At 37.4% G+C, this 9,563-nt stretch overlaps 1 pseudogene; it reads left to right on the top strand.

The window, feature by feature from the left end:
* The first annotated feature begins 2,514 nt into the window (after window positions 1-2,514).
* LOC119730212 lies at window positions 2,515-8,207 on the top strand (annotated as a pseudogene).
* The last annotated feature ends 1,356 nt before the right edge of the window (window positions 8,208-9,563 follow it).

Below are 9,563 nucleotides of genomic sequence, written 5' to 3'. Positions count from 1 at the left end.
AAAACCTAATAATTGCAATGCAGCATAGGCATCAGTTTTCAAAATGGCGATGGGCTTCCGAAATACACTTTTAAGGGGTGATCACCTCTGGATGGAAATTTCTCATAAAAGTCATCGGATTACCAATTTAACAAAATTGAGCACAAAATGAAAGATGATGAAATCAGTTTTAATTTGATGTGTCTTAACATCTTGAAGGCTTGTGAGTATTTTTTCCTGAATTTTGGAAGTGGGGGTATCTATCATCAGGGTCTATGGCAGTTTATTTAAGTAGTCTGCAACCTGATGGTGTACGTGTACATGTACACGTATGCAAGTATAAATTTAACTTAACTCAGGTCCAAGATACAAACTCAAGTGTAGAGTAAACATGTCAGCAAACAAACAAGATAATGAACTGTGCATGCCTCAGATCTGGGATCCGCCCACTCTAAAGGTTACGACTATTCACACTCGTTGCATCAAAGTGGAAAACTTCTAACAATTCCCCCCCCCCCCAATGTCTTTCAGTGACTTAACTTGAAGGAAAACTGAGGTCACACCTGAAAATAAACAGGAATCGAACCGGGGGTCAACAGAAAAGAAAACGAACAGTAGGATATGAACCAAAGACTCCTCAATTCCTTCAAGGAAAGCTGAGGTCACACCTGAAAAGAAACAGGAATCGAACCAGGGGTCAATAGAAAAGAAAACAAGCAGTAGGATCTGAACCAAAGACTCCTGAATTCCTTCAAGGATAACTGAGGTCACACCTGGGATTAAACAGGAATCAAACCAGGGGTCAATAGAAAAGAAAACAAGCAGTAGGATCTGAAGCAAAGATTCACCAGATTCAAACCAAACAGCCCTAACATGAAGCTTCCAAGATATTAAAGTACATGTAGGACCACTAGTCATCAAATCTAGCTGATGCAGTGATTATTTCCAGACAAGTTTTATTCTTACTTGACTTGAGACGTTTACCGGCTGCCATCTTCTTGACTCCTCATCGTCTCTCAGCCAACATTCTCTCAAGGTCAATTTTAACTCAAAGTTTGGTTTTTTTGGTTGGTCAAAATGATAACTTCAAATAGACTGAAACTTCTTTATTAGTATTTATAGCACAAGATAAAAGAAAAGAAATTTTAGCGTGTGTATGAAAGATTTGAGGAAAAATGTTTATAACTTTTTTATTTGAGGTTAAAAAGAAACTGGTGGGATTAAATGTATGGTGAGGTGCATGCGATTGTAATTTAACAAAGTGCATCATGTACATGTAGACATAATGCATGAACCTATCTATTATTATTACTATTATTATTAATGGTTTATTGTTCTATTATATCGCCGCCAGCAGCGGAATTGCAGAATAGTTACATAAAAAATAAAATTACACAGAGATTTGAAGAATAACCATCATGAAAGGGCATAGGAAGGGAGGGAGTGATAGGGACGGGCTGAGGGGAATGGAGCTGGGAAAGCATGTATGGTATTAAAGTACACAGATACAAAACAAACAGTAAAAATCGAGAGAAACAGTTTAGTGAAATACAAATGCAATAAAAACCAGGCTTCCTTTTTAAAATTCTGTACAAACAGGCTGTAAAACCGCACAGGATGAAAAAGGTTGGGAAAAGAGGATGGAAAGGTTGGGTGTACACAGGGGCAGAGGTTGATACAAGTAGGATAGGGAAGTTGTCTTGGGGATGGAAGGCATGGGAAGGAAGGTTGTTATGTGAACAACAGGATTGTGGAAGGGAGGGGTCAAAGGTAAAGAAAAACAACGGGAACACTCAAATGTTACAAAAGAAAAAAAAAATTCGACATAAACACAAATGCATAAAATTTCAGGATTGCAAAACTCAAGTGTCAAGTAAATATGTACACAGATAAGCAGATATACAGACTGTACGTGTGTGACGTACATGTACGTGTATGCAGCAAAACAAAAATCCCAAGCTCTATATATAAACCATGTCACGCGACTTGATGACGATGCTGTGTTTGTCCAGCGTTATCTTTACCAGATCAGCCCCATCAAACGCCTTAACTGCTAGTGCTCTTACATCAAAGTGAAAAAACTCTGTTTTTAAGTGATTTGACTGGGAATTTAAAAGAGGTAAGAAAAGAGTGTCAGTTATTTTGAATGAGGTTAAATGCTAGCTTTCCGGTACAAGTGTAGGAATCACAGTTTGCCTTTAACAACAAAATGTGAATAGTGCATACAGTTGTAGTTTTCCAACAAAACCAACACGTATATTTAGTAATAACCAGATCAGGGCACAAGCTACCGTACACGTACCAGAGCTCTTCAAAAAATCAGAGCTCTTCAAAATTTTGACAGGAATTCCAAAAAAAATTGATGTCTTGTTCAAAAGTGGATACATGTAAATACAAAATAACAAGGGGAAATAAAACTTCGGGTTTTTTTTTTGCCCGAATGAAACTCACACAGACAGTGCAGTATTAAAAAGTTACATCTCTGTATTATAACCATTTCAATTTCTTTTTAAATACTCTTTGTAAACAGATAAAATGGCTACAGCTCTAAAAAACATCAGACCCCATCTTGAATGCATCATCTGTGCAGACAAATACAAACGGCCCAAGGTGCTGGATTGCATGCACAGCTTCTGCCAGAAATGTCTGGAGAAATACTACACCAGCAGGTATGGAGGTCAACTGACAATTCCTTGCCCTATATGTCGACGGGAGACGGTACTTCCAGAGACACGCATTCAAGGCCTGAAAACAAATTTCCATTTGATGGGAATAGTTGAGGAGGTCTCACTCCAAGAAAAGGTGGCTTGTTCAGAAAACACAAAGGTCATCTGTGAGATTTGTGATGAGGGAAATGAGGCCATGCATCGTTGCTTGGACTGTGCACAGAATATCTGCCCAAGCTGTCGCAAGACACACTTGCGATTTGCTGCTACATCAAACCACACAGTGGCTACTTTGGAGGACATTCGTCAGGGAAAGGTAACAGTGAAAAAAAACACCAGAAGAAGATTAGTCTAAATGCCACAAACACAAGGGGGAGGTGAAACGCTTTTACTGTGAGACATGTGAAGAGTTAATTTGCCGAGATTGTACTGTAGTAGACCACTGTAAACCAGAGCATCACTACATTGACTCTGGAGAGGCTTCTCGCAAATACAAACAGTCACTGAAAGATACGTTTTCAGACTTCACCACAGGCATCAAAGACTTGAACAAGCTTTGACCACGTCATCACAAGCTAAGCAGAAGTTTACACAGAGAGTCACAAAGACTGTGAAAGCTGTGAAAGACAAAGCGGATAAAATGAGAGCTGAGATAACAACTCAAGAGACCAAGACGATTGAAGAAATCAAACAACTCCAGCAGGATCGCAACAGAACATATGATGAGCATCAGTCAACACTGACAATGATGCTTGAAAATAAAAAACATTCGCTGGGGACATCCCAGGATATCATTAACACTGCATCAGACAGTGATTTTTTGTCCCTATACCCTATCATCAGCAAAGACTGGAAATCACTCAAGAGTCAAAATCCTCCCCAGATTGATCCCAAGCTTTCATATCTGAGCTTCACCTCGGGTCAGAGGATTGGTGACATCAATCTGGGCAAGCTGGAAGTCAAGGGCAAGTGGGAGATGTGTTGTGAGTTTGGTACAGAGGGAAGTGGTCCAGGAGAGTTCAATGTGGCTGTAGGTGTTACTGCTACTCAACCTGGTAAGATTGCTGTGGCAGACTATTGGAACAACCGAGTGGTCATCTGCAGCAATGAGGGACAACACAAGGGAACCATCCCCGTACAATGTAAGTTTCTTTCATGTACATGTTCATCAACACAAACTTTCATAATTGTGTGCAAAGTCTTCCAAGTCTTCCATGTGCACATGCAGATCTGACAACTGAGAATGAAAAACAATAAACTACTGGCAAGGAATTGATGTGCTGGCAGTGCTCTCTAACACAATTGATTTTGTTCTCCTGACAAAACTTCATTTTTTTTCTGTACGCGTAGGCCTATGTTTAAAAAAAATCACACACTGACACACACATACCGGTACACAAAAAACCTACAACAAAATTTCTATCTATTACATAACTGATTTCAGTTTGTTTGGAAGAAAATGTTTTTATTTTTGTGTCTGTAACCTTTAGAAAAGTGTGAAATTGCTTTGCAAACAAACCAATCTGCCGTGTGAGTAGAATGTTCTACCCAGTAAACAAAACACCGGAAAAGAACCTGTTTTGGGGAGAGAGTTTTTAGTGAATTTTTGGTTTGGTAGATATAAACCAAATTTTCGCGTTTTTATAACGCGATTTTTATTAATTATAAACGGAGCTATGTTTTCTATAACTAGTGCGAATAGCGTTATGATCACTATATATTCACTTGACCAAATGACATGTTTGTAAACCGTCTTTATATGGTGGTGACAAAAGGAGATCATTTCGCTTGTGAAGCACCAATACTTCTGGTTTTACAGTTTCCACGAATATCCAGTGATTATAACGTTAATATTATCTATTCATTACCTAGACTATTTACCACTGTATTTGACGTAATTATTTGGACTGTATATAACAAGTATTTTTTTTGTAACTAAAACACCAATAGATTTGGTTCTTTAGTACGTTGCCAGTAGTTCATTAGTGATCTTCATGTTATTGTCTCTAGTTATTTACCTCGGCATCTTACTGCTCGACATAACGTTAGTATTTAGTGTATGCAAAAGGGTTATTATGTCGTTTTTTGAAGACTAATGGATTTGGTTGTACAGTTACCAGTAATTCATTAGTGATCTTCACGTTATTATGTCTTGCTATTTACCTAGGCATCTTACTGCCTTACATAACGTAATTATCTAGTGTGTGTAAAAGGTTATTTTTTTTTCATTTTTTAAAGACCAAAAGATTAGGTTATACAGTTATATTACCAGTAATTCATTAGTGATACCCACGTTATTGTATCTTGTTATTTACCTAAGCATCTTACTGCTCTACATAACGTCAGTATTTAGCATGTGTAAAAGGTTATTATGTCATTTTTTGAAGACCAATAGATTTAATTGTACAGTTACCAGTAATTCATTAGTGATCTTGACGTTAGGCCAAAAAAAAAATTAATAACCGATCTCTGGGTAGCCCGAAGTTCCGGAATTGATGCGGCGACGCATTTTTTATTTCATTTTGGTGGCTTTTTTTTTTTTTAAGCTTGAATTGTACAGACAAGGTGGGTACTATTTTACTTTTTTGTGTCCTCATTATACATTGGTGTCCTCCATAATTTGCCTTGGTGCCCTTCATCATTTGCCTTGGTGCAATTTCCTCATTCCTTGGTGCTCCTTGGAACAAAAATTTGAGGTGCGGCAATAGAGGGCACTGTTGTAGCTTCCGTGTAAATTTGAAGAAAAAAAAAGGTTGACGCGCATGATTAAAATCGACGCGTGCATAATGTAAGTATTTATTGTGTGGGTAAAAAGGTTGTTATGTCGTTTTTTAAAGACCATTAGATTAGGTTGTACAGTTACCAGCGATTCATTAGTGATCTTTACATTATTGTGTCTTGTTATTTACAATGTACCTAGGCATCTTACTGCCCTACATAACGTAATCATCTTCAGCCTGTCTAAACAAAATGGTACAATCAGAAAAAAAATTAGTGAAATATGAAATTTCAAAATAAATTTTGCTTACTTGGCATAATATTAAAGAACAAAGAGAGATAGAGTTTGTTTGCTGATCTTATTTGCTTTTGTCAATTCAGAGATATAATCAATTTAGTGCGATACACCAAAATCGATTTTGTGCCACTTTTATGCATGGGCAGAGTTGTTTCGAGTACTGTGCCATGCTGTCTTGAAGCTCACAACAGATTGCAACTTGGCAACTTTTGTTTTCGCAGTAAACTGAAGTTGTCTCTGGATGGACAAAAGCAAATGAGATGAAACAAAAAGTATCAAAAAGCCTGGTCTTTTTTCTTTAATGTGGTGCTGAAAACGACTTACTTATGTTGAGATTTAATACTGAAGAAAAATCGTTTTCGAGTGTACCATTTTTTTTTAGACAGGCTGTAGTGTGCGTAAAAGTTTTTTTTCTTCGTTTTTTAAAGACCAATGGATTGTTTCACCTAATTTACATGTTGACTCGAGGTGGGCATGGTAAACCTTGGTGAAGCAGTTGTGCCACTTTTTGGCCATGAACGATATGTGTTGCGTAATAGCGATATGTTTTGAAACAAATTTGCCCAAAAAAAACAAAGCAAATAAAATATTAGTTTACGTGCAAACTGTGAGTTCAAAAATTATTTGAATAATAACCAATATTAATTGAGTTCCAGGAACCGTATTGCCCAACCTTGGAAATTGCTAACATACATGTATCTAATCTTAATTCACACCACATTGGTAACGTGTCATGATGACATCAGCAGGTATCAAATTGCAAGAAATTGTATTGCAAAAAGTGACCGTTTTGTTTCATTTATAACTACAGCACTTACAAAGCCAAGTTGTTCATCATATTTAATGCTCTTTGATTTGCCTTTATTTCATAAAATAAAACAAGAATTGTACCATGAAGCGCAAAGAAAATGCGTAATGAAATTACCTTTGACCTTGAATTACGATAAACAAATATGCTTCAAATTTCGTATTTTTGTTTAGTTGTTAGTTTATGATGTAAGCAACAATCTTGGAAATTGTTTGTGATGGGCCCTCTTAAAGTTTACAAGAACTGAGTTGTTATTATACAGTTTTCAATTATTTGTTGTCTAAAAATGGGGTCTATGTTGCTCAATGCTTCATTTGGAAATTGAGTAACGTTTTTATTGCTATTACAGCAATATAAGACTAATATATAGACTAATATATAAGACTAATATATTTTGATGTTTGAACAATTAGAATAGCAGAGAGAGTGCATTCACTTTATAAAAGGGTGACTGCTCTATGTTCCGACACCCCTATGTTCCGACAACCTAGATTGTGTTACTCCCGGTTAGGGTTAGGGTTAGGGTTAGGAATAGGAATAGGAATATGTGCAGTCGGAACATAGGGGTGTCGGAACATAGAGGTCTAACCTATAAAAGACTTTACAAAACTGTATCTCCAAGACGTTGCATATATTCACAATTATACATGTATGGTGGTTGAAGACTGCACAATGTTCATTTGGCCTATTCATTCTACCTGACCGGGCTATAAGACACGCCATGTATTCATTATTATAGGTAGGTTATCATAGGTATTTATATTTCATGGGAACTCAGAATAGTGACAGTGCATTTATATAATGTGCATATGTTACATTTCAGTTCTTCTTTACCCACAGATCCAGTGGCAGATGCAGCCATCCACAATCCTGAGCACCGCTTGCTTGTGTTGGAAGAGGGAAGCAAGAACGTCAAGGTGTTCAACATGAAGGACAACACTCTTGTTATGCAGTTCCCAACGGTGCCGAAGCATCAGGTAGACGAGACAAAAATGAACCTATCGAGTCTAGCAGTAACAAAGAATAGCATCTTAGTAGGCAACACCTACCGGTACAATATGGTGTGGACTGAACACAGACCCACTGATGGTGAGATCCTACACACCACACCAGTGCAGACTCCACCTTACTACCTGGCTGTTGATGACAACACTGATAGAGTTGTGGTCAGTGGATGGGACACAAAGAAAGCGGACATCGCTGATAGCAATGGTACAACAAATGCCACCATCCAGCCAACCATTAATGGTAAGCCAGTGAACAGCCGTGGTGTATGCTGTGACAGCTCAGGCATCTACCTTGTAGTGTACCAAGGTGTGCCTGACACTGGTCATATTCACCACTATGACCCAGATGGCAGGTTTCTTGATTGCCTGGCTCAGGGTCTATATAACCCATGTGGAATCACATTCACATCGGATGGCCAGCTGGCAGTGGCTGACCACTACACGATCAAGATGTATCACAAGGTGTGATGTCATCAAACATGACATTGACTAGCAATCATCAGCATCCCAACAGCAAATGTTGAGGATGAAATTGTCCAGTCATTACAGCACCAATCAACATTCATGTCCCACTCATATCACATCTCTCTTCAAAAATCCAAACTGCCAGATCCCTCTGATGTGAACCATTTTACCATACACATTCTTAATAAACAGTGCATCAATTACATTATGTTACTATACACAGTCTTATATAAACAGTGTATTGACTACAGTTACATTTGATTTGATCGGGGGACAATTTGTTTTGATCTTACATGTACATATGTATGATGACTGGAATCTATTATCTTTGTTTAAATGGTAAATTTGAAAGGAGAGGGGAGTTCAGTGGGTGTTGAGTTGTTTGAATGTAATGACCCCCGCCTCCTCAACCCAACACCCCTCCCTTACCCAGTACATGGATCGCCATAAATTTATCCAATACTTACCAACTTTATGTGGTGTTTATGAAACCCCGGCTTCGTTGTGGCTTCCGCTTCATCTCTGGCACTAGATTCCTAAGAATCCTACCACAATCAAACTCAGTGAAAATGCACCAACCATTGGCCTTGTGTGACAGGATTTGGTGTCTCTGAAGAAGAAAATGGACCAATATTGTACTGGAGTTACATCAGGAGACAAACATCATGCAGCCAGAAGCCAAAGCCAGGGACTTAGCCAAGATGTCATAAACACAATTAAGATTCGTAAATTGTTGATGATGGAAGTTGCTGTACATATTCTGCTATCTTTTATAACAAAGATTTGAAAAATGTTTCGGATCTTTTCGTTCTTGAGATTCAACATTCTGCATTACTCAGTTCAAATATTAGTGTTCAAGATACTATTGTAAGCCTTTATTCACTAAGTTAATTTTGTTTTACTTGTTTGCAGTTTGCATGCACATATAAAACGCTGCTTTACAAGTCAATTGACTTGTCAAAATACATCCTAAAGATGAGTGACAAAGCTCATTCTATTAATGTGGTTTCAGATCTTCATTCACAGAGTGGAGATTTGTGTTGACAGCGTTCATGAGGTTTATATCTTGACCTCATCAGAGGCTTTTGATAGTAGAAGCCAAAGCTGGAGACAACGCCAAGTTTTTGTAAACTCCCCGAGATTCTGAAATCTGTTCCAAATGGAATCTACATGTAATCCATTATATAGTGTACTTTTGATAATAGAAATTATGAGACAGTTTTACAACCACTTCATCCTTGAGAAGCAACCATACTTTAAGTATTTTGTGAAATAGTGTTGTTAGAATTTATTTTTAGCATACGCATCAGCATGATAGTTAGTACTAAGAATACTGTTCAATATAAGCCTTTATTTACTCAGTTTTGACATTACTTTTTGCAGTTTCTGTTTACGCATTTGAATTTTCGATGCATTTACATGTATATTGAAGATAATTTACTCATTGTTCATGTTTGCTAAAGATGAGTGAACATTAATTTGGTTTCCTGTCTTAATTCACAGAATGAAGACTATGTTTATAAGAATGTTTTCATCTTGATTTGAAATTTTGTTTACGTTTTTTCTCAGACTGTCAAATATCCCTTCAGTTTGAATGATTAGAAATCAGCTCGACTAAAGCT

Source organism: Patiria miniata, unplaced genomic scaffold, assembly GCF_015706575.1.
Source record: "Patiria miniata isolate m_02_andy unplaced genomic scaffold, ASM1570657v1 HiC_scaffold_22, whole genome shotgun sequence".
Lineage (NCBI taxonomy): Eukaryota > Metazoa > Echinodermata > Asteroidea > Valvatida > Asterinidae > Patiria > Patiria miniata.
The sequence above is the reverse complement of the archived record's forward strand: the minus strand, read 5'-3'. Positions and strand labels throughout refer to the sequence as shown.